This window comes from Poecilia formosa, unplaced genomic scaffold, assembly GCF_000485575.1.
Source record: "Poecilia formosa unplaced genomic scaffold, Poecilia_formosa-5.1.2 Scaffold278, whole genome shotgun sequence".
Lineage (NCBI taxonomy): Eukaryota > Metazoa > Chordata > Actinopteri > Cyprinodontiformes > Poeciliidae > Poecilia > Poecilia formosa.
Window position 1 is genome coordinate 436,556 of NW_006800217.1, and position 25,683 is coordinate 462,238.

General features: G+C 39.4%; 1 protein-coding gene and 1 long non-coding RNA gene across 2 annotated transcripts in view; one reads left to right on the forward strand and one right to left on the reverse strand.

Moving 5' to 3' along the window:
* Positions 1–25,683, forward strand: part of klhdc8b (kelch domain containing 8B) — a 180,862-nt gene that overhangs the window by 142,355 nt on the left and 12,824 nt on the right. The gene's annotated exons all lie outside the window — the stretch shown is intronic.
* LOC107838559 (uncharacterized) lies at positions 14,582–23,955 on the reverse strand. Its single transcript, XR_001664642.1, has 2 exons — positions 23,212–23,955; positions 14,582–14,664 (listed from the first exon to the last, which is right to left on the reverse strand). It is a non-coding gene; the product is annotated as an uncharacterized LOC107838559 (long non-coding RNA).

A 25,683-nucleotide genomic window follows, 5' to 3' on the forward strand; every position in this document is an offset into this window, starting at 1 on the left:
AAAGCATTTCTTTAAACTGACTCAGAATCTGAACTGCCAAATCTTTTTTCCTTTACTCTTGTTTTCTTCGCCGCGCTGGGTAAAAGATGGGATTCTTTTTGAAAACGCTCCATAAAAACAATGTAGAGAGATGAGCTCAGGAAGCTAATCCATTTTAGTAACAGTGGAGTTAATGATGCCCGGCCAGCGCACAAGGCAGAGAAGGATGGCTGGTTTAAAGTGCATCCTCGGAGTCATGGCTCACACAAGCCTGGTATACAGATGATCTAATCTGTTTATCTACAAATCCATGGGGGTATTTATGCCGCTAATTTCATAACCGCAAATCCTGATTATTACGTCTCCATTATTATCTTACTTCAATTTGCCGTCCCCTCCACCGCTAAGCATTGTGATTGTGAAATGTTTTTCCTATCTGGTGCACTCACGCTGTTTCTTCACCTGCTGCTCCTGGGGGGCCGTTTCAGGATCAGTGGGTGTCTGAACCCCCTTCGGTTTAAATTTCACCACTTTTCAGTAACTTGACTTAAAAGGGCAGTATTATGTGTTTGCTAGGAACGTAGTGTCATTTTATAGCACAAACAAGTAACTGTGTTTCCTGCAGTTGTCATAGATATGATATGAAATATGGCTTAAAAGAAATTTTACTTGTCATTTAAAGCCTTGAAATTGGGCCTTTCTGAAACTCCGCCTTCAGGAAGTTATCATAACTTGACTCCTCTGTTAGTCCTTTAACATTATTTTTACAAGTGTTGCACTGAGAAGTATCTCAGACAATGAGATCAGCAGATGAACAGTTCCACCAGGTGTTAGCTCATTTCTGAGCTGAGTTGCAGGGAACAACTGCTCTGTGAGGCGGAAACTGCAGCCTTAAAGGCAGAGCTAGGTCCACCTAGGCGTTTTACACAGCTGAATGGTTGCCACGGGAGATTAAAGGATTTCCCAAAAATGCCTGAAAGAACCAAAGTAACACTCCAGGTGTGTTTGTGATGAGGGAATAACATCACAACCTGATGTAAAGCTGAAAAAAGTAGATTTTTACATAATACTGCCCCTTTAAACATCAGGCTTCACTGTGGGAGAGCCGAGAAAATATGGTCTCAATTTCTATGAATGGCTCTTCAGGTCAGGGATGATGGTCAGATTCAAGGATCAACTTCCTGAGTGTAAATACACAGTGCTGTCTATGATCTTATCCTCAATGTGCACGACATGAGGTGTCAATAAATTAAGCTAATGAAAATACAGAAATTTTCAGTCTAATTTTAGAAGAAGCTTTTGAATTTCAGCGGTTTCCATTAGAGGAGCTGAAAAAATATCAATTCTAATTACAAGTCCTAGTCTTGGCAATTTTAAATGTATTGAATATGCTCAAAAATCAATTTTACTCAGCTTAATATTTCACAAAATTATATTTTGAATAATTATCTATTTATTTATTTAAGAAAAAGCCAGGCAGCTAAGCTAGCCTAAAACTGGTAATTTAAGTTGCAGAATGTTTGCACAAACTTTGTTTTGTTCTAATATAAACTGATGGAATCTGAAACCGAGCGAAATCTTATCATTGTTTTTCATTTGTTTACTTTGTCTTTTCCTCTTCTTAGTTGTTGCAACCTGAAAAAAGCAGGGAACACTGTACATTAAGCTGTAATGCATGCGACACCCGGCTGTCACCAGGGCACATGGGGTGACTGCCACTCTCTGTGCTGCCGTTGGCAGCCCTGATGGAGAAGAAACGAGGCTAGACACCCGACTACCTTGCAGACTTACTAGCATTCAGTCAGACTGTGGGGAACTAAAAGGAATTTGTCATGAGAAATGTAATTGGTTGGCTCAACTATGAAATTTTAACTGTCTGTGAAGTGTGCACGCAAAGTTTACGTGGCTCATAGAATACGCACAACACACCCCAATACGTGGGAGCATTTACTGGCTTCCAGTTTATTTTCAGAATTATGTTGAATATGTTAATGTCTGTTTTTTAAAGGTTTTGTCAGGTCTAGTGGCCTTTATTTGACAATCAGACAGGAAAGTGGGTTGGGAGAAACAGGGAAAACATGTGGCAAAGGTCAACGGCATGAAGGCTTTTAATGCCATAAATGGCCGTAACACATTTTATCTCTCAGAAATTCTCTCCTTTCATGAACACGGTGTGGCATTGAGGTTAAACGACCAAAAGCTGACAGAATACAAAGTGAACACTATAATCATCTTAGAAATGCACTGTGAGCGATTCAGTAGGTTCACACAGGTGAGCAACAAGGGTTAAAGGTACAAACAGTACTTTGTTCTTTTGGCGTCACAAAAGTCTGTGGATGTTGTGAAGCGTCTAAATAATTATAGGTCCATTGTGTTGTTGCGCCAAAATTTCTATCTTTCACATAAAATCTCCCAAAATGCACAAACAAAGCATGAAAAAGTCAGAGAGGTATGCATACTTTTGGCAGCAGTTCAAAAGTCTCGATGTAGAATATTGATCTAACATCCGAATAACCTGCTGATTCACACAGCGCTCACATCCACAGTATTCTGCCGCATTCAACCGATCCTTTTTCTCTGAATCTCTTTCCTTTCTCTCACGCTAATGCTTCCCACTCAGTTTGACTCTTTGTCTCACTATCAGTATTGATCTCCATGTTATCCTGCCCACTCCAGCTGACCCCCTTCCACTTTCTTCTTCCACTCCTCCACATTCTCCTCTTTCAGCCACTTCTCTCTGCAATTTCTTTGTCACTCCCTCATTTGCCTCCTTTTTTGCTGTGATTTGCTCCCTCTTACCCTCCATTGATCTTTCTCTTATCTCGTAGCCCCTAGCAACTGCATCTTGTGTGTTTTCTACCTTCCAGCACCTTTCCTCAGTGCTTCTCCTCCCCTCTCTGTTGCACAAAATCCACCCTGTTCGCTCAATGCCTGATTAACATACTACTTTGTAGTAGAGTTTTCCAAGGTTAAGTTATGATTTATGAAGGTAAATAACTAACCCTAGTTATTTACTCCTAGGGGAGCACCCTGCTGCTGCGCTTTGCTCTTCAACTTGAAATGAAATGTGGTCTCAAAGCTGTTCTGCATGCTTGGTAGATTTTGATATAAATGCCACTGAAACAAAGTGACAGTGGAAGACGATAAAGAGTGAAATTTCAAGCAGTAGCAGTGGCAGAAGTTGTCTAGTTGTTCTTTGTACTTTTACTCAAATAAATGCCAACCTTCTTGGAAGTTCATTCGGTTTTAAATGAGATACACCACAATTTGATGACACTTTTTTATACTCTAATCCAGCGATACACGAGGCTTTAGAACCCCAGTAAGTCTATAGCTGCCTTTCCACTGACTATATGGAAACACGCTGAATGGAAACACTCCAATTTTGGGAAAAAAAACAAAACAAAAAAAAACAATCATGTTTTGGCTGTATCGAAACAGATATATATTGCAGAACTGCAATAAAAACACTTTTTCACATCACATGAATCTCAAGATCAACAGCTGGATGTTACTGCTGCCGAAAACAATGAAGATGACAGAAAGTGGTTGGAGGATGATGGAGCGACATGCTTTCTGATGACTTTTTCACATGTGATTTTAATTGCGTTTCTTATTTAATGAAAACACTTACAATTGCAAAACTGTGTTTTTTCAACAGTAGTGGAATATCAGCAACACTTTTTTGCATATTTATAATGGAAACGCAGCTAGTGACACAAAAGACTGATTGCCAATTTTCACAAACAGCTGACGTCTGTTGGATTTCACAAGCAGGCACGAGGTTTGAGGACGATTGGTCAGGCATGGCTGGTTTGGATACGTTTTCCCTCCTAATACTGAAATATCATCATTTGGAAACCACATTTAGTATTTTGCCAGATTATCTTCATATTGACCTTGAATTTACTTGATGATCTGAAATGTATAAGCGAACAGAAAAGGAAAAAATCAGAAGGAAATGCGTGAAAGAGGGAATACTTTTTTACATTAGTGTAAGATGACATTATGTCTAATATAAAAAGAAAATATGTTTTTATAAGTCTTCCTCCTCCTCCAGGTGGTCGTCAGGGAAAGATGCCAGTAACGGCACTGGAGGCTTTCGACCTGGAGATGAAGAGCTGGACTCGGTTCCCCTGCATCCCGAGCCGCAGGGCGTTCTCATGCTGCGCTACCAACGAGCGCAGCCTGTTCAGCCTGGGTGGGCTCCAGCAGCCGGGGCCTCATAATTTCTACTCCCGACCTCACTTTGTCAGCACTACGGAGGAGTTTGACCTGGATCAAGGTATGTGGTTATTTAACGGTATGTATTAACATTAAGGCACAATTATTTCACGTTAAGCTAATTTACAGGTATATTTTATGAAAGGTACCTTACATACCTACCTACATACGGCTACCATTTTGGTCCAACTTTTACTCTTTACATTCCATCTCTCTCACTCTCCCTCTCTTTTTCTTTCCCTCCCTGTGAGAGTGTCAGATTTCCATTAACACACTGCTCAATGTAAATTAAACACTGGTGTTCTCATTATCCAATTGGTGCAATGAATGTGCCCAATCTCATGCAACACATAGCTGTGTAAGTGCTAGCTACCTTACTTTTAATGAATGCACTCAAACTCATATTGGCTTTTCCCTCCGAATATAAGAATTTTATAGTGGTTATATAAAGTTTATATAAAGCATGAAGAAACTGTTGGAAGCTGGTTGCCGTGATGATTTATTTACTTGCTGCAGTTTTCAGTGGATACTCCGACAGTCCTGAAAGGTTTAATTAATTTGACTATGGGAGACCAGTGACCTGTAATCTGTCTGCTACACACTTGAACACGTTGACATTTTCACGCTGCATGAGTATACTTAACCTTTTCCATTGCAGAATACTAAATTAAGATGCCTTCTCTGCAGTCATTATCGCTTCCCTGAAAAAGTTCAGAAATTAATGTTGCTGTTGTTTTTTTTTATTCAGTTTTTGGTACATTTGCTACTTGAACTTTTCTCAGCTTTCAAAAACATGGTGTGAACAAAAAAATAAAGCTTTTCATAATGTCACCATAAGGAAACTAATCAGTCTTGTGAGCCTTCGGGCTGAATGCGTCACAGATTCAGACACACACAAGACATTTTTCTCAGACATTGACGACAGATATTTTTGATGTTCTACTAAGGAATTACAAACAGAAAATATTTGCTTTATGTATGTTAACATTTCTTTCTGAAGCAAGAACTCATGGGATTTCTAAGCTGATACTTTTCTAACTTCTCCTTGCAGCCAGCTTTACTGTAAGGATAATGTTGACTTACAGTTAAAAGGAATCGACAAAAGGAGACGGTTTCAACTGTTTTTTATTTTTTTTTATTTTATCTCTTGTTTACAGTGATAATACTAGCAACAGTGTAGTTTCTGTTAGCTAAATGTATGTCCACTCTCCCTGCTGCAAATGTTTCTGTTGAGTTAAATTGGATCTCCTTCACCCAGTATAACTTCAGTGGTTACAGCCCAAGAACTCCAGTGGGTTTTATGATTATTAGCAGGTAAAATTTCAACAACATTTAGCGACATACTTTTAAAAAACACTGGTTGGCTTCTCTTGGTCAAAGGGTTAGTGATTAATCTGATGCTGTATAAAATTAGCAACATGCACTTTAATCAAAATAATACATCTCATTAGTACCGGGTTGAATTCCCTGTTCATACCTTCAAAACTAAATAATTTTTTGGTCAAAAAGTCAACAAGATATTCAAACATATAAGCTACCTAAACCTTATATTTTGTCCGACAGTGAACAGGAGGTGAGTAGTTGCAGCTTTTCTCACACCTGTCATCAGTCAGACATTAAATAATTAAATAATGTCTCCTGTTAAGGCTCAAAAGGTCCAAATAATCAGTGCTTGGCTTTGTTTTGCATGACTTTCAATTAAAAACTCATTTATTCATTCCATCTTAAGTGAATTAGAAATTTAATCTATTTAGCTTCTATAATGAAGAGAAGGATGATGGCTTTGTTCCTCTGCAGAGGAAAGTAAGGATTCCTGATCAGAGGTAACTAAATCTGGCAAATACTGCTTTGATAAGGCAATAGTTAACAAGTTCTGGATTATTTGAAATGTTACATAAAACACAACAGATCTGATTGAAGCAAAGACCTTGGACTTGGACCTGCTTTCATTACGAAGACTGTTTCTTCTGACCTTCTGTATGTTGTCTAGCAACTCTGGTGAATGGTGCAATCTTTTCAATGACGTGTCTGATCATACTCTCGTTCATCTGATGAATTTTAAAAGGTTAGTTTTATGATTCAACCTTCATTCACCTCACTAGTCATCAAATAAGCTTTTACCAACTGAAGTTAAGCTCACGGTGAGTGTATGTGACCAGCAGTACATTTTTTTAAAGCTGCGTTCACACTAGTTCCTATATTTCTATGCATTCAGTTAAAAACACACACAGCAATAGGAAATAAATAAATAAATGAAGGGGATTTTGTAAATCAATTACTCCTGTTATGTCTTTGAATTATATTTATTGCTTTTGATTCTCTCGTGTTCTGAGTAATTTACCTATAGATCAATACTAGTCATAGTGTTCGGCTGCATCATGGCTGAGTGTGTTACTTTTCCATTTCATCTCTCTTTCTCTTCCTATTAAAGAATTTGCCGCCCTTCTGAGTATATCACTTTAATGCAATGAATGCCTCCAAGCGATCAGATAAAGTAGACATTAAGCGATGCTGTTAGTTTCCCCTTTAAGTTTCATGTGTATAGCATCCTGAGGTGAGTGAAGCATTTACATAGAAGAAACTGAGCATAAATAATATAATTGGTTAATTGCTGTGATCTGTATCTTACAACAGCATTGATTTTGTAGCCGTTGTGCACATATGTGCATGATATATGAGGTTTGTGGCACTCGTATTGTGTGATTTCTTGTCACTACCAAAGACCCCATGGCTGCTTTGTTTGGCATGCTACAGCGATAAAAGTGCAAGTAGCATGGCTGGCCGATATGGCTGAAAAACGCATCACGATATTAGCATTTCATATCAATCAATATACATAAGTATTGATTAGTTTTTGTTTTAAATATCTGAACTACTCCCAAACTGGCAACGTGACTGGATATGTGACTGGAGAGTCTTCTTTTATCCAGTTTTCTCTCCACACAATTGTTGTTTGTTTTTAAGCAGCACAGTGGCAAAACCTGAAACTGCTGCTGCGCAAATTACACAACAAATTGTTGCTAGCTAACCAAAGAGTGAGTGAGTTCTTAGTTGTGTGTGTGGTTCTGGATCGCAGTTCAATGAATATATATTAAATATTGAATATTCTATTAAATGTATTGTCTATTGATATTGATCACGTATATCAGGATAGATATTGTTATTGACTTTTGTTTTTTTAAGTATTTATGACTTTTTTTTCTTGTGTGGTTTTCTACTTACCTGCGTTGGACATTTGGGCAATTTTTAGTCACGTTTCTTTTCTTAACAGGTGCATTTCATTTCACTGTGGATTCCTTCTGTTGGATTTACATCTTTTTATCTCTGCCAGACCCTTTTCCATTTATGTTCCTCTGAGTGTTTTTCTTCCTGATGTACTGGGGCAGCATCACTGTGACTGACATGCTGAGATTATACATCTTGAAAGCAGAGGCAAAAATAAAACTACCAAGAGGGTAGCTATCAAAGCAACTGCATTCACAACTGCAGTTTCCTTCTCATATAAAAAAAACAGCAGCCTGAGACAGAGCGGAAAGTAACAAAACATGCAAATCAGCTCAGCTTCATGTGTGATTTAGTGAGGGGAAATTGTATAACTTGCAGGCATGTTTGTGAATCTGAAAGACAAGGTTGCGTGATTAGGCTCTTTATTAGAAGTTGTGACCCCGGAAGGCAGTGGAAACACCGAGCAGCTTCTTTACCTGTTCATGTTTTCTATTTACTGAAAAATGTGAAATCACCATGATTTGCATTTAAATGTTTTCCACGTCAGCAGTCAGTGCTGCAGAGGAGCACAGAGGCAAGCAGGGTTAATGGATGTTCTGGTGCTGGCTGTCAGTGAGTCATTACTGTGGGGAAGATACAGTATCACTGACTAAAAGCTGAAAAAGATACAGTAGCACTTTAATTATAATCACTGCTTTTAGAGTTCAGGCAGCTTTCTTTTAGATGATCAAACATGCAAGCATAATAAACATAAAAGGCTGACCTGATATGGCGATTAACTAGGTTGCTACATCAGTAGTACGCTGTTGTGTGTTGGTGTACGTGCGTGCATGTGTGTGTATATTTTTAAGAATAACTATTGGGAATTTTAAACATCCACGCAAACTTTGCATAAAAATATCTTATACTCCTGAATCTGACCCTAGATGTATAGCAAAGATTTCAGTAAGATAAACTGTATTTACTGAGACATCTGTGGTTTATTCAGGCAAAACAGTGAGAGAGAGCAAGACTTTATATATATGAGCTGCTACATAACTATCATTGCTGCTTTTGTATCTTCTTAACAGGGTGTTTGAGTGGACGTTTCTCTTGAACAGCAGCAGCTGTTCAAGAGAAACTGCAATCAGCTAAAATATATATCAACAGTTTTATAAAAGGCTTTAATACATATTCAGTGAAAATCCAATTTCATTATGTTTACCAAAGTTAAATTTTCTTTCAAAATGGGTGCGGCGGCGGTACTGCGGTAAAGCGTGGGGTCCATGTACAGACTCCTCAGTCCTTGACGCAGCCGTCACAGGTCTGAGTCCCGGCCTGTTGACCTTTGCCGCTTGTCTTCTCCCTTTCTGACAACCTATTTTCCTGTCACATTTCTGTCAAATAAAGGCCACTAGAGCCAAAAAAATCATTGAAACCAACAAAAAAATGCCCTTTGAAAATTATTAAAGAAAACCTCAGAGTTCTATCTTTTCTCTTTCCTATGTCATTTACTTATAAAGCAAGGCGCAGCAATTTCCCGAATCATTTCTACTACTAATCACATTTTTTATGAGCAGTCCACATGCCTTCTGCATCTGCTGTACTAACACTGATCATCTGACAAACAGCCGCTCCTAATGCTTTTCTTACTTTTTTGTCAATTAGGAGGGAGATGCCAACCTGATGACAATAAAACAAACACGAAAGAACCATCGGTGGATCGTTTGATCTCATTTGTTCCTCTCAACTGCTGCCACTCCCTCACTGCTACTGTGTTTGATCTTATGAGATGAAAATGAGAGAGTAAAATGCAACAGGTCGACACATTTATTTATGCTACGTGTTTTTGTGGTCTTATACCATGACAGCAGGATGCAACACTGCACATGAGTCTGTTGCCAAACTGTCTGATTGGGTGGATATGTATTCATTCATATTAATCTGGTATTCCAACTGACAGGTGCTGCAAACTACTATAATTATGTGAAGTATGAAGCTGCTTCGCTGCAGAAGAGGCGTGTATGTTAACTAAGATGATGATTAAAGGATCGGCTTCCTTTTCACACTATTATCTAGTCGGACATGCTGTCAAATGAAGCCTATAAATAGACCCTTGGGAGCGCTGGTGATGGCGGTGTGTGCTTGTGTTTGTTCGTGTGGATTTTCCTATTTATGTGCCCATTTGTCTGCGGTGAAGAGGATGAGAGCAGTGCTGGGATGATGTGTGGGAATGGCAAGGAGGAGTGGCAAAAAATCTAAAATGATACTGAAATGATGGCAGGAAACATCCGCGGTCGACGCGGCAGAGACTTTCAGCTGCGCTCGGAGAATCTCTGGATGCTGGATGGCAGTGAAATTCATTATGCCACACGAATGGCTGAAGCCATTCGTGTGGCATTCTGTACATGCCTCTGTAAGGCATGTACAGAGTGTACATGCCTTATGTACACTCTGTACATAAGGCATGTACAGAGTGTGTCGTCTTTCCTGAAGGACGAGGCTGCACTCTGATATTTTAACAGATGCACAGAAAATTAAATGTAGAGTAGGAATAATAGTAGTCCTGTCTCGAACATAGTCAGTGTTAATACTGGAGTGAGGTAAATAGCAGATCTGGCAACAAAACCTGATCCAGACAGTTCATGAATCCAGTCGCTCACAATCAGCCTTGGTTTGTTACAGCAGTTATTATAATGTCATTTACCTGGAATATTTAAACATGACAGAATAAAGGCGGGGGGAGGGGGGAAGTGGTCAAGCATTCACCATATGGGTATGTATTAACAAATGGTCAGTACAAAATAGGCGTCACCATTTTAAACCTTGAAAAAGTCATTTATGAAACTACCAAAACTCCAAACATTTTGTAATGACAAAACAACCATCAAAGTTTAGTGAACAAAAGAATAGTGCTGTAGTTGTACATTAGATTTGATCTGGTCTTTTCAGGAAGAACATCTTTTCATTATATTAAGAATAACTGAGAGTTTTGTCAGATCTTATCATTTGAATCCCTGGATTATTGTAATCTTTCATCACATAGTGCTGGTTTAGCTGGTACATTTTGTTCAAGTGGAAATCTCCTTTCCATACTCTGGATTAGCTAAATCCCTAACTGTATCAGAGAAAAAGAGATACAAGCGATAGCCTTTCTGACGGACTATTCTTTGACATAAAACCCACTTTTGAACAAAATGTAACCCAAAAAAAAATTTACTTACTGTCAATCTAACTAGCTTAGTATCAACCCAGGCAACAAATCTGTCTTAAAGGGGGATGACTCATATGTAAGTGAATTGTGTAGGCATGAGCTTTTTCAGTTACAATGTAGTTGTGCCCCCCTGTTACTGTGTTATTTACTTTCCATAAAATTTGAGAATTTGTATATTTTATCCATCCCTTTCATCTATACCGCCTTGTCATTACCGGGTCAGAGGGGAACTGGAGCTGATCCCCATTGGATGAGAGAGGAGATGCACCCTGGACAGGTCACCAGTCCATCACAGACACATACAGGACAAACAACCATGCTTGCAAACACACTTTTGAGGTCAATTTCGAGAAACCCATTAGTCTAAATGTCACGACTGCACTGGCAGAACATGCAGACTCCATGCAGAAAGACCCCAGGCTGGGCTTTCTTTCTGAAAGCTAACAACTGTGCCACAGTGCAGCCTCTGGTATCCTATAATTAAACAGAATACTTTAATAAATAACAACAGGCAACTGAGTAAGCAATTTCAAAGTCTAGCTTTTAGGATTTGCTCAGAGAGGGAAAAAGTCCAAAGGACATAGTTAAAGAAAGTAAGTCCTTTTAGTCAACTAGCTCAAATTTGAGATGCATATTATGCTTTGTGGGTTTAAAGCTTGTTTCAGCTACACAGAGTCTAAACATTTCCACTTCATCACTTTTACCTCATTACAAAGTTTACATCATGCTGACTAATACACAGATGCACCACATTTATACTTGAGCTTCCTGAAGACCATTGGATGTCAAAAGGCCTTCTTCACCTTTATAGTCCATAAAACTACACAGTTGCAATATTTTATTAGCAATTTCCTGCATGTGAGGCAGTTTACATGCAGTAACTAACGAAGGTTCTGAACAATGGAGAGGTTTTATTACTAACACACTCCTTTATGGCAGAGTCTGCTAATTATATCTAGAGTTGTTCCAGATGCACAACTTCATCTGTGCTTTCAGTGCTGGATATGGTAATAAAGTTAGCTCATTATGTATACACCAGGACAAAGAACAAATGTCATCTTTAGTTCCAAATGAAGCTACTGGAATGATTAAATGTTCATCTGATCACATTGCTAGAATCTGTATTCATCTATTTACCTTAAAACAGCATATGGCCAAGTCACTTTACCTGTAACAATAAGTTGTTTGTGGTCATTAAACTTTAGCTCAGTTCCTTATGTCTTCCACAGATTTGTCAGCCTCTGAAGCTGACACAAACATGTTTCTCTCTGCAGGAGGAGGCAGAGTGATGGATTATTTGGGTGAGAAACCCAGCACTGCCTTGTAGCCTGGTTTATACAGTTCTGACATGGCATCTGTTGGAACTCTGCTTGGTTTTTCACTACCTCAGAGTGTGAGCTTCATAAAACTGGACCCAAAGACCATTGTGAGCGCTCTTGTCTCATGAGTTTCTTGGATCACCAGGTCTTTCATTGAGATTAACCAGCTATGGCTTCTCAGATAGCACTAGTAGGATGTGAACCTTCATCATTCAGCAGCCCTATACTTAAATAGTGCTCCACTATTCATATACTCTGCATCCTTCCAGGTGTGCCACCTTGAATTTGAAAAGCACAGAACATTCAGCCTCAAGCTGGTCCAAATATTGCCCAAAACTTAGTTCATGTTGACTCCAGAGGGTTTATGTGTTAACCATGGTCATGTAGACTGAATGCTGTTTGTTGCAGAGGACGGTTTCTCACAGGCTGACTAATGGTGCATTCATGCCATCCCTGTTTAGTCCGCTTTTATCCAATTCTAGTTTGTTTGTCTGAAAAGTCGGGTTTGTTTGAGGAGGTGTGAATGTGTAATCCAACTCTCATCCACCTATAAACCTGGGTCTAAGGTCTGTTGAAGTTAACTATTAGTTCACCTTAGTGTGAAACTTTCTTGGTTGTGGTCTGGATTGCTATTTTGGCTTCTGCATTCTTAAGCTTGTGGATAATTGACAATGCTGTAAGAAGTCTAAATCTGTTGGCCAAATTATCAGTAGAAAAACATGTCAGCTCCTATGGAGCCTCTAGCTTGTTTTCACCAGGTCAAACTTGGGTTAAACGCCTGTCTATGAACTGGCTTCTGCAGGAAGGATTACACCCATCAAGCAACACAAACCAGAAGTATCACATCAGTTAGGCTGTGTGTATACTACAGCTATTACTGAGATGTAGTATACACCTTTGTTATTATCTTAGGCCATAAAGCTCAGAGCGCCAGTGATGAAGGATCCCATTTCCTTTTATGAGAAAACAAAAGAGCCAGAAGATCAATGGGGTTTTCTAACATTAGCCCTGTGCTGTTTAACTTACTGCTCACACAAAATGACTCCATCACCATATGTGTCAGACATATCAAAGCCTGTTATTCCATGCAAATTTCCGAGCAGCTTCTGTAGATTTGCTGCCCTTTAGAAACACAGTTGGACAGTGCATTGTTAGGAACACATCTGAGGGTTTGTGTTTGATGTGAAAGGCCAAACCGGCTGGCTAAATATAAAAGTTACAGTAGACGAACTGAACTACTATAGTTTGTGAACTACTGAAATTAGTCTTATGCCCACCAGACTCTTTGGTGTGCAATTGCATTTAAAAAAAATATTTTTTATTAGAATTCCCATCCAAGTTTCCGTCACATTCCTTTGTGATCGATTGGCTACACGTTGCATTCAACAGACTGTGTTCTCGTTTGTCCTCATGGAACACCAGACATGTCAGGAATCTCTTCAAATTATCTTAGGAGCCCTACTGATTATCGGGTCATTCTTAAGATTGTTGGAGGGTTGGAATAAGGGAAATAAAGATGTAAAGAAAAGCTGACACCTGAAGTAGGCATAAATCATTGAACTCTATCAGTCCAATATCTGAAAATGAAAAGAGGATGGTAGAACTGTGAACCTACAGAGACACAGCCATACACCAAATCCACACAAGGACAAGCACTAGCTCTACACTCTATAAATCAGATTTTTATAGGATAGGACTGAAAAAAGGCAATAAAATGTCCCGCTTTCATTTCAGCACCAATCCTATTCTGAAACAGGAAGCTAGTTAGAGTTGTTTGAAAGGTATATGGCACTATAAACATGAGTATCATGGAAGAAAAACAAAAAGTTACCTTTCCACTGGACACTGCTCCAAATGAGGTAGTTTAAATCAATGGATACTCGTGTTTGGTCCAGTCAAAGCCTAGATCTAAATACAATCACGTCTCGTCGCAAAAGCTCTCCATACAATATCACGGAGCTATACTGAGCTGTGACAAAAAATAATACAAATTTTAGTCTCTCTGTGTGTAAAACCAATAGAATCATACCCCAAAAGTCTTACACCAAAAGGTATTGACGTATTGACTGAACACAAATGGATGCCCAATTGTTCTGTTTTTATTTTTAATATATTTCATTTTACAACGTGTTTGTTTTCCTCCTTCTTCACAATTTTGCTCAAATTTGTCTTGACCTGTCATTTAAAACCCCCAATGTTGTGCTTTTAATGTGACAAATCCAATACAGCTCGAAACAGAAACAGTCAGAAACTTGGTAGCATTTTAAAAATCAAAACAAAACAAAAAGCTCCACTTTATGATTCAGCCAGACTTAATGCTGGTATTATGTTGTGATTGCACCGACTTTTAGCAGAATGTTCCAGCCAGCTGATTGCATCTCTTTCTATTAAAGTGTTGCCTGCAGAATAATGACTGTGTGCAGAAGTCAGGGGAATTCTTCCACACTGGGGGAGCAGAGGGAGCCACAGAGGTCTGCAGCGATGACTCAAAACCCACCAACTGTTGGTAGACATTTTGAACCACAGACCTGTGCTCCGCTCTCTGAATCATCGCTGTCATGTTTACACTCTGACTTGAAAGTGCTCTGAGATCTCGATGTTTAGATATTGGGTAGTTCTTTCTTTTTCTTTTTTTTTTTTCGTCCTCAGTTCTCGTCCCCTGCAGTTTTGAAAGTTTTGCTCTCTTGGAGATGTCTGTCTTCCCAGCGTGTGCTGTTAAAGCTCCTTTCATAACACAAAAAGCAAAGCTGAGAATCGCTGTTAGTCAAAGGCTGAAAAGGTGGGAGCCAGGCCGAAATGGGTGACTCACCATAGCTGCAGTTTTATAACGTGGGATACAGGAATAAGTCACAGAAATGCATATGTTTATGAGGAACGGCTGATGAGGACGTCAACGTACAATTTTAACAAAAAAGAAAACCTATTTGCTTACGATTTGAGCTAAATTCAATCTCTACAAGATCAAAACTGGTAAACCGTATAAGAACCACGTGGAAATGATTTGCCATTTTTATTCAACAGAAACTGCTAACTGCAATGTACCACATGTTTGGCAGTCCATCCAGCTTTTGTGATTCCATGATTGTGGAAAATTAACGCAAAATCAACAGATAATTTGTTGAAATGTAAAATAAAAACAAATGGTTGTACGATTTCTCTGTGTCAAATGTCAAATGTGTCAAACACTCTTCAACAATGGCACAGCAAAAGCTATTTCTTAAGCTAGTGCTAGGCACTTGTGTTTGTTTAGGTTGTATTTACCCAAAATGCCCTGCACTGTGGTCTGCTTCCTGCTTTTGTAGCGGTCTCTGGTCTGCTCGGCGTTCACACATGCATTCAAACTGCACCAGAGTTCTCTTCAATAGAACTGAGACGTAGGTTTTTGGTTGGACCAGAGTTCACCTGTTTAGTCCACATCAGAGTTAGAATAGGTTGACGTATTCACATCTTCTCAAACAAACCGGACTTTGAAAGCAAATGAACTGTAGTTTGAGTAAAGGTGGTCTGGAGAGAGCTTAAGTGAATGCACCCAAAGTTTTTTCAGGTCAAAGTTTAATGCAGTCATTTTAAAAGCATAAACAACACCGAAACCTTTGAAAAGTAAAGTTATTGCCTTGAACACTTGGGGAAAAAAAAAACAGTTTCCATGGAAATGGTCTAGTCTTTTTCTGGTATTGCAATAAAAGTTAAACTTTGTCATTTAGATGTTGACATGACCAAACATCTCTACGCAGAGGTAATAAGAGATATAGCAGTTTTCTCTGTGATCCCATAATTTTCTAGATTCTTATTAAAAACCCTGTTAAATTTGACTCATAGCTTGTTGTATTAAATCAACCATCCATACTTCTAAAGATGAAATGTTTCTTTACCGTGAAGCATAGCTGCCACCCACAGAGCATGAATATTTATAGGATTACTCAGAAGCCATGAATGCTCATTAGCGGACCCTATAGGACTCTTGGCCTTCCTGAAGCGCCACTGGATCCTCCTGAGGCGTAATAACCTGCTTTCTCCAGGACAAGCCAGGTAATATCCTCCATCATTCAGCAGGTAAACATTCAGCAGCTCTCTTCCCTCCTCCCTTAAAGCCGAGCCACTGGTGTGTGCCTAATGAAACAGATGATCACAGACCATCACCGCCATGCAGAAAGTTTCCCAAGTCCTCTTTTCCCTTGACTTTCTTTGTGCATCCTCTCTATCCTCATGAGGCTTGAGAGGATACAAATTAAACCATTGATCTATGTAATCGATTGCTTGAGTGTTATTCATCACATCTGCACTGCAGCAACAGTCTCATATTGTAAAATCATGAGTGTGTGTTTGTGTGTGGTTATGCCCCATGTGATTATTAATGCATTCAATGAGCTGCAAACTTGGTTTTTAGCTTAGAAGAGGATAGATGACAGATGAAGACACTGTAACAGAGAGATTTGTTTGTGTTGCACAAAAGATCCAAAAACCTTTTTAATCAAGAAAAGATACAAAAAGAGAAGGGAGGTTTAAAGTTTACTGGCAGCTTGTAAAGTGGGAGTCACTACAGGGTTAAAAATATCCACACAGAAACATAAAATGTGCTAAAACTAGTAGAAACTGTCAGATGTACAAGTCAAGAAAAATTAATTGCGAGGGAATAATAAAAATATAATAAAACAGACGACATGAACACTGATCATAAACACAAACATAAACAATCAAGATTTTGTTGCTGATTTCTGGGCAACATTTTTTTTCTTAACTGATATGTCCAATCAGATTTTGAGAGATTTGGGTGTTAAAGAACTATAAATAATATATTTGTCTACTTTCTGCATGAATGAAAATGTTAGCAGTCCTGACATTTCTTTATGTTAACATGAATTAAGTATCAATAAATAAAAGTCTCTGGAAATGTACAAAATGTACCTTTTTTTATTTTTACAAGATGCATTCAACGTAGCTTCGAGCTTCAACAACTTAATTTTTGATTAAAGAATAAATTTTACTGTTATGGGAAAGTTTGGTAGATATATTGTAACATTACAAAAGCCTGTAGTGGAGAGAGAGAAAATTGTGAGCTGATTTTTTTTTCAACTATTTGCTTTGTGCATGAGCTGTTGGGGCACTTAGCACTATTAGCATGATTATCTCCAGCAGTCAATGGGCCAGAAGCGGGGTCAGTCATCCAGCAATGGGGCCAGTCCATAGCAGGGCAATATAGAGATGGATAGGACAAACAACCACGCACACACACATGCACACACACCAAAGGATCAATTAACCTAACAGTCATATTTTTGGATTGTGGGAGGAAGCCGGAGTACCCAGAGAGAACTTAAACATGCACAGGGAGAACATGCAAGCTCCATTCAGAAAGACCCCGGGCCGGGAGTCAAACCCAGGACCTTCTTTCTGCGTCACTGTGCAGCCTCCCTTTTAACATATTTTCATAAATACCTCCAATTAGAGAATCACCCACAATGAAATATTGTCTGTCTGCCACATAATAATTAGGTTTATTTGTTCATAGATCCTGAAAAAAGATTAAATTCTTAGTTTCTAAATGGCTGATTATCAATTAGGACCAGTGAAACTGGACGACATTGGTCAAACATTTATTTAAGATTTAGTGATGCTGCTTGCTGTTATTGATGCTGGATAGGAAAGAAATTGCCAGATAAAGAAAGTGGAAGACATGCAACAAAGGTCTTAATATCTCTACATCAAGCCCCAGAGAGCTGCATTGAGGACTAATAGCCTGTCTACATAGGATATCCACTCTAGTGACACGCCACCATCTTTGTGCATTTTGGTAATAGGTGAAGAAATATTTTATTGATCAAAGTCTTCATTGATTTTCATGTGGTTGTTCACTGAGTGGTAGATTTATCAAGAATCTGGTTACCAGAAAACTAGCAGAACTCGCTAACTTATTAAGGCTCGACTATTTCTACTGCACACACTCCTGTGCCATACTCGGTCCCCCGGGTGCAGCCTTTTGAATATTGATCAGTCTCTTTCTTCTTTAAGTTATTCACATGGAATGTGCATCTCAGCAGAAAGCAGCAGCTTCAGGCTGCTGCCTTTGAATGCATCATCACTGAACAAAAAGAGGTCAAAGGAATAAAAAAAAAACTCTTTCACAGTGTATAGATCTTACTGCTGACTTCTTGGTCTCTCCCATACAGGAGATGACTTCTTAGTGTTTAACCTCTGACGACGATCCAATGATTTTATCCTTCCATACAGAACTGATAAATTCTCTTCACTTCATTGGCTTCCAGTTAGTTTTACTTATTGATTTGTGATTTTTTTGCATTGAGAACATACATTTTTATCTCTGCAGCAGTCTGACTGATCTCTGACCTGCTGCTAGAATTCTTGTTTACTTACCCATCAGCCTGTTTTTGGCAGATATTAAAAAGTATTTGGCTTTCACTCTTATTACTGACCAAATGACAGTTGACACGTAAAAAGCATCCTATATCTTTCTACATCAACCTGATGAAGATGGTTTCCATCCTTGCCTGTGCGTTTTGGAGCAGATTTATCATCCAGCATGTCAGTAAGCAGATGCAGATCCCCTGGACCGTACAGGAACATCAGGGTACGCAGTGCGAAGGCTGATGCAGCCCAGTCAGGGATGTAGAAACAGGGAAGAAAAATCCCTTCTGACAGTGATTAACCTTGTTTGCAACAACTCGGATATAATCCAAACACTTCTCTTCACTCCGCAAACACACCTCCTGATGTTCAACACAGAGTTCAGAAATGAGCTAGTCTGAGTTCTGGTGGCTTAGTGACAACGGTGGACTTTGTAGATGAGATAATGCAAAGTTTCATTCTCATAATGTGACTGATATTTCAGGATGACTTTGATGGGATTTTGCTTTATATATAAATACATATAAACACAATTGAATTAGGATGTATTTAAATGAAGCCAGACCTGTAAGGCTGATGCCTTATTAGTTATTTGCCATGGATGCTAGGCTAGGTTAAACCTTTCAGCATTGATTCAGATGCGAGGTAAGTGAATAAATCTTGAAGAACATCATGATTTGAGACATATTGTCATCCATCCATCCATCCATCCATCCATCCATCCATCCATCCATCCATCCATCCATCCATCCATCCATCCATTCATCCATCCATCCATCCATCCATCCATCCATCCATCCATCCATCCATCCATCCTCAAAGATCAGAGATGTGATCTTGAGGCCATTATCTTCTACTCAATTCCTCTCGATTCTCCCTTCAGTTCTCCGTTTGGGATTTATCGCATTGATCTAGATTTTTTTAGGATGCATTTCAAGCGGGTCAATTGTCATTGAGTTGTGAACCACGGCGATTTTCCATGCTGTTTCAGAACTGTAGTCTGCTTTTGGTTGTAGCTTGGCAATGGCAGCAGAGGAAGCAAACAAAGTCATTCAGTCAGTGTTGGTCATGCTACCACAGCTTGCAGCTTTCACTAACAGACAACTTGTTCAATTTGACACTTCGCTCTTTGCAGTGGAACATGGTTGTTTACAGCACATGCAGGTTCCTGTAAGCTTCATAGCGTAGTGTCCTTCACGGTCAATCCGGCACAGCACACACATCATGGCCAAGCATTTGTGGCTGGATTCTACGTCTCCAGTTTCTCAACAGCCAAAGGTCCAGGCTCTCTGTATGAAGCAATACATAGAACGAGGGGCTGCTTCTTACCAGCTTATACCTCCATGTTTCTCCATGTGATGGTGTATTACGGATGCACCATGGTTCATAAACAAATCATGGCAGTGGGATAGTTGTTGATGGAGAACAAGTTTACACTTTTGTCTGAAGTCATGTTGTCGTTAAGGCAAACTAGCACAGCCCTGACCTCGGTGTAAATCAACAGGAAGCATGTTTGTCAACTGAAGGGACGCAGTGCAGCACACAGTAGGTGTTAATCACTGTCAGGAGGTTTTGTCTGTCTGCTTCTGCATCCCTGACTGGGCTGCGTCAGCCTTCACACTGCGTACGCCGTTGTCCCTGTACAGTCCAGGGGATCTGCTTCTGCTTACTGACATGCTGGATGATGAATCTGCTCTGAAACGCAGAAGCAGGGGTGGAAACCGATGTGGAAAGAAACAGGCTGATAATGTTGCTGCTGCTACATCCACATGAGAACATGTCATAGTATGTCATGTTGATTTGTGAGGGTTTTTTTTGTATTCATGAGCAACAACAAACTGATGTGCTTGATTTGTGTTTCCTGCTTTTCGCTACAAGGTCAGGTGTGTGTTTGGACAAAAAAGAGCAGCGACTGAACAAACAGCAGCAAACCCCAGAGACTATGAGCCAGAGTCGTCCTACTGCAGCTCACACAGCAGAATAAAACAAGAGTTCAGCAATGGTAGACAACTCAAGTGCCTGTAGGGACAACTGTAAAAAGACATTTTACAGTTGTATAGTGTCTCATCCAATGGGAATGAAAGGTTTCATCCTTTTTAAGGGAGGAGAACTGTGGTTTCACTACCTGCAGCTAAGAAAACGCTCATTTCTTTGATTTTATAAATGGAGTTGTATTCTTGTTGCCCTGGTCTGCTTGTTGGCTACATTCAGTGTGGATGTTTGATTTCTGCTTTGGCATAGACATAGACCTGCCACAATAAGCAATAAATAAATTAATAAATTAATCACATGTTAACTTAATATGAGCTCAATCATTTTCATTTGCAGGATTTTTTTCTACTTTCTGCTCTCTCTCTTTCTACCAAAAACTGGATGACAAAAGTTTTCAGTCCGGTGCTTTAGTATCAACTATCCCTATTTTTTTTTTTTTTTTTTTTTTGAAGGACAGTTATGTTTACAGAGGCTTCTTAATGCCTTTTCACAGCAGTGTGTGTGTCTGTGTGTGTGAGCAATGCTGCTGTAATATTCTCTGGCTTTCTAAAGGTGTGTGCCGGTCATATGCAGCATAGTCATGGGAGGCGAGCGAAACGTCTGGGAGGGCGAAACAGGAGAAGGAACAGGATTGATTCTGAGCTTTAAATAAACACTCGCGCCTCTCCTCCAGCTGAGTCCACCAGACACGGATCTGCCCCACATGTCACTCAAATCAGCTGCCTGCATGCACCGCCACAGACGGTTTGTGTGAGAGCAGCCCCGGTGGCCAGTTGGCCCAACAGAAACAAGAGTGACGCCACCCAACATAAATCAGCGCCTCATCTCCTCTCCAAACTTCAGATTTGGATCGAGCAAGAGAATTAATAATTGGTGCTGACAAGCAGCCGTGTTTTCTCCTTGAAGTGGCTTGTCTTTCCTTCTTGTGGGTTAAAGTGTCAGAGAGGGAAAAAAGAAAAAAAAAAACCATTGCACTGCAGCCTGTTTTCTTTTTCATGGGAGAGTGGTTTGCGCTCTCTCTGCTTGACAAGCTTTGTGAGAAGCAGTGGAGGTGAGAATGCACACAGACACAGAGGGACCTCCTCATCCTGAAACACAAAGCATCTCTCTGTCTCCCACTTTAATTTAATAAAGGCAGGGTGGATGGGGTGGATGTTCCAGGGCCTCCGTCCCTTGGTGGAACTTGGAGAGAGCAAGGCTCAGCCATTTTATTGTACAACTTTTATTGGTAGACCTAAGTTGCAACATTTGTTAAATTTTCAGCTGGTGCAGTTTAATTTCACACTGCACTGCGTTAAACATACTAAATCTTTTGAGAAACCTGTTCCCCTCCTTGCCTGTGGAGGTGCTGTGCCACGGACCACTGAAGGAAACAACACCAAAAGCTCTGAAGAAGACACTGGGCGCAGCTTCCTTCTTCACAAAATGACAACTAAAATGGAGTGGCGTCAGATTGTAGCGGTTGCAGAATTTCTCTGCTGGCGAGAAATGGCATGATATTGCGAGACATTTTTCGTGCTAGCACGCTTATTTTGATTGTATTTACCCAGAATTCCCTGTACACTTCCTGCTTTTGGAGCTATCTGCAGTCCGCTTGGCATTCATATATAAGAAATGAACATATGTATATCCTGTAAAATGTCCATTAGTGTAGCTTCACACAGAATATGGCTGAATATTTCCTGCTAAAAAAGGCTACAATATTCAGTGCTTTTAGTATTACATGTCTAACTCAACACAAATAAACATATTTATCTCCCCATCAACAAAGAAGTACAAATGCTGATGTGTATGCAAGGTAGCTCAGAGGGCGAACAAACACAAGTTATGGTTATTTCAGCCAATTTGTCAAGAGAAAACATGGAGAAAAACATAAATTACGAGCCTGCATGGTTGTTTGAAAGTTCCCTCTCCCTTCCTTCTCTCCCCATATTTCTGGATGCAATTTGCATGCTATCTTTCCTTTCCATTTTCCACGCCTGAATAGCTGATCTGTTGCAGCCAGCATATCTATTAGCGAGCTGCTGGTGGCTCTGCCGTTTCTCCTCTGACACAGAGATTAACATTTAGCTGCACTGCTACCGCGTTACTTCCTCCAGCAAGCACCTCAACACATTATCTCGAAAAAAAATGTCTCCCGTCTTCTGACGATCTCCACTGCAGAGGGAAAGTCAAATATTTCAGTTTTATTAGGCTTTTGCCTCTGATGAAAATATTTTGAAAGTAAAATATTTTTGTAGAACTCTGTTTCCGTTGATGTTACTTATGGTGGTGTGGATTGTCTGTCATCTTGGACATGACAATCCTTAGTGCTGTTAATACAAAGCAACTAAACTCCAGCTACACTATCTGGGCCACTAAGATCACTACTTTAGCCTGTATTCTTGTTTTTGACCTCAAACTCTGTGAATCCAGCTGTAGATACTCGTGAAGCTAGCAGCTAAGATCGGTCATCCAGGTGACAAGGCGGTCAGTCTTCTTCCATCAGGATTTTGTGGTGCGTTTCTCATCACAAATTAAAGAGACAAAGTGATGAAGACTATCGTTACCCATTGACCAATACAGCAATTAATAATCTAGGCTAAAGATGTGATGGATGTCATTGTTTTTTTATTTTGACTGGCTCCATAGCAACCTTTCTGGATTCTCATGCACAGACTAACAAATTTAAGAGCTTAAATTATTTGTCAGCACAACAAAATGTGAAATGCCACAGAGCCCAACAGATCCTTCTTGAGGCAAAACGAGTTATGGCAAGTCCATTTAACTGCAGATTATATTTGCCAGAAGTTATTAGCATCTCTTCCTTCCTCATTCATAGAAGTTTACAGTTTCATTAAATAGAAAAAAAAAATAAAGGAAAATGAGAAGGCCAAGGATACCACCAGTTTGGGTTCAGAATTAGTCATAGAAAACTAGTTTAGAGCAGTGAATTTGAAGTCTGTCCCTTATGAAGCTAGCCTGGTAAGAACAAACTCCTTGTTGTACGTTTGGCTGTGAAGTGAGGTTCTGGGTCCTCGGCTATTGAGAAACGATTTCTTGCGTCCCTGTCAGACGGACAGTTTCCCACACCACAAAAAAAGAAGAAGAAAAAAAAAAACTCATAAAAATGCACACAACCTTGCTGGACAGAAAAAAACAAACAAAAAAAAACTTGGGTCTAAATAACCCCGTCTTAAGATTGTGCAAGGGTTAATTGCCACCTCGTCCTTCATGAAAAATGACAATGCAGAGGTACAGAAACTTAGAATGACATTTACAGCAGCTCTCTCAATAAACTTTCTCCTTTTAAGCCCTCAATCCTGTGAGAAGTCATATCTGCCTTAAAAGACCAACACATTGCAATTTTACCAAGGTTTGTGTGGAAAGATCCCCAGTGAGACCCTCCATGACTGTCATTAACTCCGTTTGATTTGGTAAAAATTTGGCTTGAGACCCGAAACTTGACTGACAAAAAATGAATCCATTGATTGCAGGATCACGTCTGTTTATCTGTCATTTTTAACACGAAGACCACAAAGGGAAAAAAAAGAGAGAATCAAGTAATCCTCAGAGCAGCTTCTTCAAAATAAAGTTTAAAACATGTAACAAGGCATCAAAACAAAGTGCTTGAGAGCAACTTCCTCTATCCAAGAAGAAGTTACAGACTCTACCCCTACAGATCACTGCCAGGAATGAGGACTGTTAATGGGATTTATTTTATTAACTCCAGTGAAATATACAACTGTGATTTAGCTTGAAATTAAGACCAAATAAATTGATTGGGACCAAATAAAACAGTCCTGACCGGGACATCTCTAAACACTCTCTGGAACTCCATTACATTTTAAACTGAGGCAGCCATGTTGATTCAGAATTCTGACTTAATAAGTCAAAGGTTTCTCACTGCACTCAGCTTCAAAATTCAACATGGCTGCTTCATATTGGAATGTAATGGGAGCTTCAAATTACACCAACCACAGTGTATAATATGCATTTCTGAACATGTCAAAGTGTTTGAATGCATAAAATGTTGAATATTTTATAAGCTTGCATGAATTAGCTTAAACAGATGTCAAACCATAAGTGTGATTAAAATGTAGAAAAAGTAATACAAAACAATTATGACAAAGAGTAAGGATGAATGTTTCCTCTCTGAAATAATCTGAGTGCTTTGTTTATGTATGCACTCCGTTCAATTTTGAGTGAATTGTTTTTAGTCTGTCTGCACAATTACAAGCTAACATAAAATGCGAAAAAGAAAATTTCCCACAATGTGATATACTGATGACTACAGCATTTCCAACTGAATCTAGGGTTGTTTTAAAATAAAAACAATTTTTTCCCCCCACTTTTCATCAACTGTTTTCTCAAAAAGAACCACATTTTCCTCAGAGGCATACCTGGTCTCAGGTAACCCTGTCTACCAGTCTGCCAAGTAACATATTTTTCACCGACACATCCATCTTTTCTCTGAGTAATACCTTGATCCTCTGCAGCGTCCTCCACCGCTCCTTTAAAGTGCTCTCTGGATTTAGCACTATAACACTTCAACTGGAGGTCATCCAAGTCGGCCCCAGTGGCTCCGTGTTGGAAAGCATCAAATTGTCTCAGACATTCTAAGGAGTTAATGTATTCACTTCCAAGTCACTTTCCACTTGACTGTACAATATTTGAAGAGTGGATAAAGGCTGGGAAGGGATCTCAGCAGTCTAAATATCCAGCATGTCTGATTCACATCAGGCTTTAAACTAACTAGGTCACCAGCTTTTTGTTTGCAGAAATAGAAATAAATTTTTTATGGCCAAAATAATGGAGCTAAAGCATTATATACAAAACTTGATTAAGTATATGTTTCCAGTCAATAATGTTTATAAACATTAGCAGATATAAAATAAAAAAAATACTGAACTGACATGACGAAATGAAAGCAAAATAAGTGTTGTTTGTGACCTGGTGTCTAGGTGTCTATCACCCACTGTGACACGCTTTATCACAGGGCAGAAAATTACAAAAATATTTCACGAATCCAAACCTTGTGATTACTGCCTTTTTATTCGGGAACCCTGAAGGCAGCACTTTGTAGAACAGGGTTTTGTCTTTTAGAGTTATATCTCAGCCAGGTTTGTTCATCAAGTCAATCAATATTTTTCTCCATTCTTCTTTGCAGAATGTCTCAACTGTCACCATGTCATGACAGTATGTTATGAGACAGATAATCTGTGAAAAGACTAATCTTCGTCACCTGCTCCCTGAACTGATATTGCCGTATGAAGAAATGCATCACTCCAGACCAAAAACAACCAATCAGAGCCAGACAGAGGGTCTTAGCGCTGTTAATGAAGGTACCAATGACAGAGAAACAACCATCACAGGAAAACTGTTTATCCGTTAAATACAGTTACTATG